This window comes from Myotis lucifugus, unplaced genomic scaffold, assembly GCF_000147115.1.
Source record: "Myotis lucifugus unplaced genomic scaffold, Myoluc2.0 scaffold_356, whole genome shotgun sequence".
Taxonomy (NCBI): domain Eukaryota; kingdom Metazoa; phylum Chordata; class Mammalia; order Chiroptera; family Vespertilionidae; genus Myotis; species Myotis lucifugus.
In genome coordinates, this window is record NW_005871404.1 from 441,022 (window position 1) to 450,995 (window position 9,974).

Below are 9,974 nucleotides of genomic sequence, written 5' to 3' on the forward strand. Positions count from 1 at the left end.
TGAGGGAGGTAGTAACTTAAAACAGGGGGAGTAGAAAGGGAAGCCATTGAGTTCTAACCAGATGTGGCAAAAGCTCAAGTGTAGATAGTGTAACTACTGCAGGAACACAGAGGGAACAAGAAAGTCAGCAACCATATTTATAAAGATTTTTAATGCAATTGCTTCAACAGGCTGGAGAGCCATTTAAGACTTGAACAACTCGGTGCATCTGGTTTCATCCCCTGACAGAAGCCCATTTTGACGAAGTGGGAATTAAATTCACAAAAGTAAGAAACTAGAATAGTTTATCAAATTTCTTCCTGCTGTTATGAAAAATAATGTTGTGATAGGGAATGAGATTAAATCTCTCAAAAATCAAATTTACTTTTAAAAGAGAGAGTGGCAGGCTAACTTGTCTACCAGAGGGAACAGAAGTATGAGGTCTAATTCTTAGAAAATGGTTTGCAGAAAGAAGGTCTGATTTTTCATGTCACTGAAAAGGTACTAAAATTAGATAAGCTCCAAGCATTTGAAAATTCTAGTCTATAGTCTCTTCCCAAATTACAGGCATAATGCATCCAAAAACTCTGGTGGCCAGGTTGACATCACTGGAATCATCTTTGTCTTAGTCAACCCTCATTGGGAGCAAAGCCCTCCACTGGGAGCAAAGCCCTATATATGTTTAACCATGGCTTCTGAATAGTGTCACCATGAATAGGAAGAGCTTTTAGCTAATAGGAAGAAAGTACACCATGTGGGAAGCTAAGTGATTTGAGGAGACTTGACCAGAAACCTCCCTACAATGCCATAAATCTTATTCCATTAATTTCCAGCTATGCCAGTAAGTTATTCAATAAGGAAATAAAACATTAATTCTTTATCTCCAGACACTGGCGCATGTGAATTCCATTAATCTTTCTCTAATTACTACAGCACATACTGACCTCTTCTTTCTCTGAAAATTATTCCTATGGTTGATATAATATAATTGGCTCTTCGTTTCTTTTTTTGTGGTTGTTTATGTAGGTAAATTTTGACTAAAACTAGAGGGTAAATTCTGTAAGCATTAGTTCTAAACATTGGAATAAGCCAAAGCAGACACTTAACATTTATTAATTCATTGAGCACAAGGGAAGGGAAATTTTAATGGAAGGATTAAAGGGAAGGAAATAATAAAATGAAAAGCATGGAGCATGTTGATGAAGGGGAAGCCTTCATGAAGCATTACAGCATTGGATTTTGGGCAGCCAGAAATTTACAAGGAATACTGGACACCTGGGAGAAGTGAGGGTAGAAGTACCAATAAATAGAGGAAGACATGAGAAATGTTGATTGGTGTGTCTAACTATTTGTATGCACTTAACTAAACACTAAATTGAAAGTCATCCTCTTCAATATCCTCCTGCATAGCTCCAGGAGGAAGAAATATAGCTATCAAAGAAAGAAAAACACAGGGTCAACCACAGGGGTCAATGTAATGACAGTTGTCAAAGGCAACTTACTCTTTTATCCCAGGAAGGAGTATAGGATTATACCAAAGACAAATACAATCTGTCCAATAAAAAAGAAGTCAAGCCCTGGTTATATCTTTAGGCCACAGAATTGAATGTGTTGTCTTTTCCTCATTTAATTTACTCCATCCTTCATTGTAGCCTCGAGTTTCCAGGTTTAAGAAAGAAAAGTAGCATTTACAAATGGTGTAATGTGAATATTACAACTGAAATACGGAAAGGCTTCCTGAGTAATCAATGGAAAACTCACAGTAGAGAACCCTAATGCCCAAGGACCGAAGGTAGAGACCACATAGAGACTGGTAGGAGGGGCGGAGGCACCAAACGCCTGGCTGGCACTCACTGAAGTCACAGAGAGATATCTCAGCTGCAAGGGGGGAAGGGGGGACCACTGAGAACTCTAGGATCTAATCCCCAAGCTGGGCTCTCTAGCAGAGAGCATTAAATCTGAGGAGGGTACCCATATAACATCTAGCTATGAAAATAGGAAGCTATCTGCCAGGGAGTGGCAGATGAAAGTTCGGGCACACTCTTGAAGGGCCAATGCACAAAAATTCCCTGTGGAGCCACCCACCTTGTGTTCTGGCAGAGGGAGGGTGAAGTGGACTGGAGCTGTGAGAGCAGAACCTAGGACTGGGGACTCAGGGGATAGAGCTCAGAAGGCAGACACCCCAAGTTTCCTGGGCTGAATCATTCCCTCATGCAGTGGAGGATATCTTTCCCACATAGACATTTGCCTTTCCCACATAGACAGTCGACACACCCTATTGGAAAATACCTTGCCCTGAGGTCACTTGAGAGAGTAAAAGTAACAAATAGCCTCCAGGCAGAAGTAACTACCCCACCCTGTTTGAAAAACTCTCCCTACACCTGAGGATGATGGCCTAGGGGCAACTCAAGTCAGAATACTATTAGTCTGTAGACAGAGGTGGTCTCTGGAGGCTTTGAGTCTTTGCTTGATCCAATTAGTCAGAAACATCCTTTAAGACAATTCTGCAATAGAGATTGAAAAGTGTAGAGGATCTACCTAAAACATACTCACAAATCCAAACAGACAACCAAAATGAGAAGACAAAGAAACAACCCCCAAATGGAAGAACTAGAGATTCTCCAGAAGAAGAGATAAATGAAGCAGAGATGAGAAATTTATCTGAAACAGAGTTCAGAGTAATGATAGTAAAAATGCTCAACAGTATGAAAAGAGATATATTAACTATGAAAAAAGAACAGCCTGAGATAAAGAATGACATAACACAAAGAACACATTGGAATGAAATACACAACAAATTAGGGGAAGCTGAGGATCAAATCAGTGAAATAGAAGACAGAGTTGAAAATATCACTCAATCAGAGAACAAAAAAAAAAATTAAAAACCAGGAGGACAGCTTAAGGAAGCTGTGGGACAATGTGAAACATAATAATATTAGAATAGCAGGTATGCCAGAAGAGGCAGAAAGGGAGAAAGGAATAGAGAAGGTGTTTGAAGAAATAATGGCAGAAAACTTCCCTAACCTGGTAAAGGAAAAAGTCACAAAGTTCAGGAGGCAGAGAGAACCCCAAGCAAGAAGAACCCAAACAGACCCATACCCAGACACATCATAATTAAAATGCCAAAAATTAAAGACAAAAAGAGAATCTTAAAGGTAGCAAGAGAAAAGAAAAGTGTTCTCTACAAAGGAGTTCCCATAAGGATAACACCTGATTTCTCATCAGAAACTCTATAGGCCAGAAGGGAATGGCATGAAGTACTCAAGGTAATGGAAATTGAGGATCTGAGACCAAGATTACTATAGACAGCAAGGCTACCTTTCAAAATAGACAGTCAAATAAAGAGCTTCCCAGACAAAAAAAAAAAAAAGTCTAAAGGAATATATCACCACCAAACCAGCATTACAAGAAATGCTAAAGGGATTGCTGTAAGGGATTGCTGAGAAGAAGAAACAGAGAGAGAAAACTAGCCATACAGAATTAAAATGGCTATATAAATAAGTACCTCTCAATAATAACCCTAAATGTAAATGGATTAAATGCTCCAATCAAAAGTCTTAGGGTAGCTGAATGGATACAAAAACATGGGTTACCAACTATATGCTGTCTACAAGAGACCCACTCAAAACAAAAGATACACACAGGATGAAAGCAAAGGGATGGGAAAAAATTTTCCATGCAAATGGAAAAGAAAAAAAATGCTGGAGTAGCAATACTCATATCTGACAAAATAGACTTTAAAATTAAGGCCATAAATAAATAAATAAATAAATAAATAAATAAGGCCATCACAAGAGACAATAAAGGTCACTACATAATACTAAAGGGATCAATCCAACAAGAGGATATAACCCTGGTAAACATATATGCACCCTATATAGGTGTGCCTAAATATATAAAAATATCTTCAAGAGGACTTTATTGGAGAGATTGACAACAATACAGTCATAGTATGGGACTTTAACACCCTTCTGACTTCACTCGACAGATCTTATAGACAAAGACTTAACAAGGAAACAGAAACTCTAAAGGACACATTGGATCAGATGAACTTAATAGCCATTTATAGAACATTTCACCCCAATGAAGCAGAACATACATTCTTCTCAAGTGGACATGGATCATTCACAAAGATAGACCACATGTTAGGACACAAAACAAGTCTTTACAAGTTTAAGAAGACTGTATCATATCAAGCATCTTGTCAGATCACAGTGGAATGAACTTAGAAATGAACTACAGTAAAAACACCCAAAAACATCTAAACACATGTAGGCTAAATAGCATGTTATTAAACAATGAATGGATTACCAAGGAGATCAAGAACGAAATAAAAAAAACTTCCTGGAAACAAATGAAAATGAACACAAAACAATCCAAAATCTCTGGGAAAGAGAAAAAGCAATTCTGAAAGAGAAATTCATAGCACTACAGGCATACCTCAAAAAATAAGAAAAATCAGCAATAAACTATTTAACCCAACAACTGAAAAAACTAGAAAGAGAACAACAAGAAAAGCCCAGAGTAAGTAGAAGGAAGGAAATAATAAAGATTAGAGCAGAAATAAATAACATAGAGACTAATAAAACAATATAAAAAAATCAATGAAACCAAGAGTGGGTTCTTTGAAAGGATAAACAAAATTGATAAAATATTAGCCAGACTCATCAAGAAACAAAGAGAGAGGACCCAAATAAATAAAATCAGAAACAAAAGTGGAGAATTAATCACTGACACCATAGAAATACAAAGGATTGTAAGAAAATACTATGAACATCTATATGCCAACAAGCTGGACAATGTGGATGAAATAGACAAATTCCTAGGAAAAGACAATCTTCCAAAACTGAATCAGGAAGAATTAAAAAACCTGAATAGGCCAATAATAGCCGGTGAAATAGAAGCAGTAATCAAAAAACTACCACAAAACAAAAGCCCAGGTCCAGATGGCTTCACAGGGGAGTTTTTCCAAACATTTCAAGAACTAACACCTATACTCCTCAAAATATCTCAGAGAATCCAAGAGGAAAGAACACTTCCAAACTCTTTTTATGAGGCCAGCATTATCCCAATTCGAAAACCAGATAAAGACACTACAAAGAAAGAGAATTACAGGCCAATAGCCCTGATGAACATGGATGCTAAAATCCTCAACAAAATATTAGCAAATTGCATCCAGCAATATATTAAAAAGATCATACACCATGATCAAGTGGGATTTATTCCAGGGATGCAAGGCTGGTATAATATTCAGAAATCAATAAACATGATACATCACATAAACAAATTGAAAGACAAAAATCACATAATCTTATCAATAAAGCAGAAAAAGCACTCAACAAAATCCAACACCCATTCTTGATAAAAAAAATTATCAGCAAAGTTGGAATAGAGGGAGCATATCTCAACATGATAAAAGCCATATATGACAAACCTAAAGCCAACATTATACTCAGTGGGCAAAAAATAAAACCATTTCCCCTAAGAACAGGAACAAGACATGGATGCCCACTTACACCACTCCTGTTCAACATAATACTGGAAGTGCTAGCCATAGTGATTAGACAAGAAGAAGAAATAAAAGGCATCCAAATTGGAAAAGAAGTAAAACTGTCATTGTTCACAGATGACATGATATTTTACATAGAAAACCAAAAGAGTCCATCAAAAAACTACTAGACTTAATAAATGAATTCAGCATTGTAGCAGAATACAAACAACACCCAGGAATCTATGACTTTTTTATATACCAACTAGAAGCCCGGTGCACAGATTCATGCATGGGGTTAAGGGGGGTCCCTCAGCCTGGCCTGTGCCCTCTCACAATCTGGGATATAGCAGTGCGCCAAACAGCAGGTGGCCAGGGAGGAGCCCAAGCCAGGGCGAGGCACCATGCTGCTCGCACTCATCCCAAACCGCTGCGCCTGCTGCCGCCACTTGGTAGCACTGCCACAGAGTCAGGAGAGGCTCCCACCACCACAGTTGCGTTCACCAGCCATGAGCCCAGCTTCTGGCTGAGCAGCGCTCCCTCTGTGGGAACCCACTGACCACCAGGGGGCAGCTCCTGCGTTGAGCATCTGCCCCCTGGTGGTCAGTGCATGTCATAGAGACTGCTCAACTGGTTATTCCAGTTGTTCCGGTCATTCTGGTTGTTTGGTGGTAACAGTCACTTAGGCTTTTATATATATAGACTAGAGGCCCAGTACACGAATTCGTGCACGGGTGGGGTCCGGTTGGCTTGGCCCCAATCGGGGAAGATCAGGATTGGGCCTGTCAGGAGGAGGAGATGGCAGGAGGTTGGCCAGCTGGCCCACCCCAATCGGGGTCCAATAAGGGCTGGGCTGGCTGGGGGTAGGGGCTGCAGGTGATTGGCCGGTGAGCCCCACCCCTGATTGGGGTTGTGGGGATGATTGGGGGTGGGGTGGGCCATGGGGAGGGGCTGTGGTTTGTGGGACAGCCAGCCCCACCCCCAAATGGTGTGGGGGATGCCAACTGGAGGCCAGTGGCCTGGGAGAGGGGTCACGGGTGGTTGGCCAGCCAGCCCTGCCCCTGTTCGGGTGTGGGGGGGGAGGCCGATCCTGGGGGGAGCTGGGTGGGGGAGGGGTTGTGGGCCAATCAGGGGGGTGGAGACACATCGGGGGCAGGGCCGGCTGAGGGGCAGGGCTTCAGGAGGTTGGCCAGCCATCCCCGCCCCCTATTGGGGTGGAGGTGCGATCATGGGCAGGGTGGCCAGGGAGAGGGGCTGCAGTAGGTTGACTGGCTGGCCCCACCCCCTATTGGGGTTGGGGGGCAATCATAGGTGCAGGGCCAGAGAAGGGGAGGGACTGAGGGATGATCAGGGTGGTGGGGGCCCATCAGGGGTGAGGCTGGCCAGGGGAAGGGGCTGTAAAAGGTTGGCCAGCCAGCCCTGCCCCCATTGGGGTGGGGGTGCGATCAGGGGCAGGCCAGCTGGGAGGAAGGGCCACAGGAGGTTGGCCAGCCAGGCCCAGCCCCTGATCAGGCCAGTTCACTGGCCAGAGTGGGCATCATAGCAACTGGTCATTGGTTGTTCCGGTCGTTACAATGCTGGCTTTTTATATATATATACTAGAGGCCCAGTGCATGAAATTCTTGCATGGAGGGGGTCCCTCAGCCTGGCCTGCACCCTCTCCATTCCAGAACCCCTTGGAGGATGTTCAAATGATGGAAGTCGGACATCCCTCTTGCAATCTGGGACCACTGGCTCCTAACCACTCACCTGCCTGCCTGCCTGGTCGCCCCTAACTGCTCTCCCCTGCCTCCCTGGTTGTCCCTACATGCCTTTCCCTGCTGGCCTGATCACCTGTAACTGCCCTCCCCAGCCAGCCTGGTCGCCCTTAACTGCCCTCCCCTGCTGGCCTGGTCACCCTTAACTGCCCTCCCCTGCTGGCCTGGTTGCCACTAACCACCTCTGCCTTGGCCCCTGTCACCATGGCTTTGTCCGGAAGGACATCTGGAAGAAGTCTGGTCTAATTAGTATATTACCCTTTTATTAGTATAGATAATGAACTCACAGAAAGAGAAACTAAAAAAAAATCCCATTTACCACTGCACCAAAAAAACTTAAGATACCTAGGGATAAACTTAATTAAAGAAGTAAAAGACCTGTATTCAGAAAACTACAGGACATTGAAAAAAGAGATAGAGGAAGACATAAACAAATGGGAGAATATACCATGTTCATGGATTGGTAGAATCAACATCATTAAAAGTCCATACTACCCAATGCAATCTGCAGATTCAATGCAATCCCCATTAAGATACTAACAGAATATTTCACAGACCTAGAACAAACTCTCCAAAAATTCATATGGAATAAAAAAAGTCCCTGAATAGCTGCATAAATCCTGATATAGAAGAACAAAGTTGGAAGGATCACAATACCAGATATCAAGCTATATTACAAAGCCACTGTTCTCAAAACTGCTTGGTATTGGCACAAGAACAGACATATAGGCCAATGGAACATAACAGAGAACCCAGAAATTGACCCAAGCTATTACTAAATGGTGCTGGGAAAATTGGTCAGATACATGCAAAAAAATGAAACTAGATCACCAACTTACAATACACAAAAATAAACTTAAAATGGATAAAGGACTTAAACATAAGGCGAGAAACCATAAAAATCTTAGAAGAATGCATAGGCAGCACAATATCAGACATGTCATAGCAATACTTTTACCAATACAGCTCCTAGGGCAATGGAAACTAAAAAGAAAATAAACAAATGGGACTACATCAAAATAAAAAGCTTCTGCACAGCAAAAGAAACCATCAACAAAACAAGAAAGCCTAGTACATGGGAGAACATATTTGCCAGTATTATCACCGATGAGGGTTTAGTCTCCAACATTTACAGGGAACTAATACAACTTAACAAAAGGAAGATAAACAATCCAATCAAAAAATGGGCAAAAGACCTAAATAGACATTTTTCAAAAGAGGACATAAAAAAGGGTAAGAGACACATGAAAACATGCTCAAAGTCACTAATCATCTGAGAGATGCAATTAAAACAACAATGAGGTACCATCTCATATCTGTCTGAATGGCTATCATCAACAAATCAAAAAATGACAAGTGCTGGTGAGGATGTGGAGAAAAAGGAATCCTCTTGCACTGCTAGTGGGAATACAGACTGGTGCAACCACTGTGGAAAACAGTATGGAGTTTCCTTAAAAAATTAAAAATGGAACTCCCATTTGACCCAATAATTCCACTTCTAGGAATATACCCCAGGAAATCAGAAACACCAATCAGAAAGGATATATGTACCCCTATGTTCATAGCAGCACAATTTACAATAGCTAAGATTTGGAAACAGCCTAAGTGCCCATCAGCAGATGAGTGGATTAGAAAACTGTGGTACATCTACACAATGGAATACTATGCTGCGGTAAAAAAGAAGGAACTCTTGCCATTTGCAACAGCATGGATGGACCTGGAAAGCATCATGCTAAGTGAAATAAGCCAGTCAGAAAATGTTAAATATCACATGATCTCACTCATTTGTGGAATATAATGAACAACATAAACTGATGAATAAAAATAGAGACAGAGGAAAAATATTTTAAATATAATAGTAGTAATCCTGTTATTTGCAGATTTTAATATTTCCTACAACTTTTGTGATATCATATTATGTTAGTACAGTTTTGGTAATACTATTATACTTAAAATCCTTTTTTTCTTAAAATATTAATGTTTATTGCATGTAATGTTATATTTAAAATCATTTTTCTTGACACATTAATGTTTATTGCATGTAACATTATTATATTTAAGATTATTTTTTCTTAAAATAAAAAAAGCAAAAAACCAAACAAACAAATGGTGTAATGTGAAATTTCATTACACACACATGCACATGCACACGCACACGCACACACACACACACCGCAGGTCTTCAAATAACATTGTTTCATTCAACGTTGTTTTGTTATAACATTGATGAGATGCTGTACGAATTTAAGTCTTTATATTAATTAGCCTATGGTAAAATTGGTTTCATTATACATTGTTTCAATCAAAGTCACAGGACCTAACAAAGATATTGAGGACTTACTGTGTATGTGTGTATAGCAAATCATTCTCTATTTTCAAGATTTTTTAATTGCATAACATGAATATCACTTTTGTTAAATGAGCAAAAATGCTAAGGAGCAGACAAGTCAGACCATATGGAAAACAATTTTCATTCATAAAAAGCCTAATCATTACAAGGAAAACATTAGAAGATCCAGATGACTTTAATTTGTCCTCTCTAAGCCTCCTATTGGCTTTCAAGGGGAAAAGGCAGTCCATGATAAAGCTTTTAAAATTGATTCATGCTAAATTCTGTTTGACAACTTTATACTTAATATTTAAAAATTCTGAGTTGCAATGCTGAAAGGTGGTAGAAAACAAATATGAAGCAGGTAATCAAAGGTAAATAACAGGCAAGCCTTGTTTCTTTTGTTCAGTTTCACCAATGT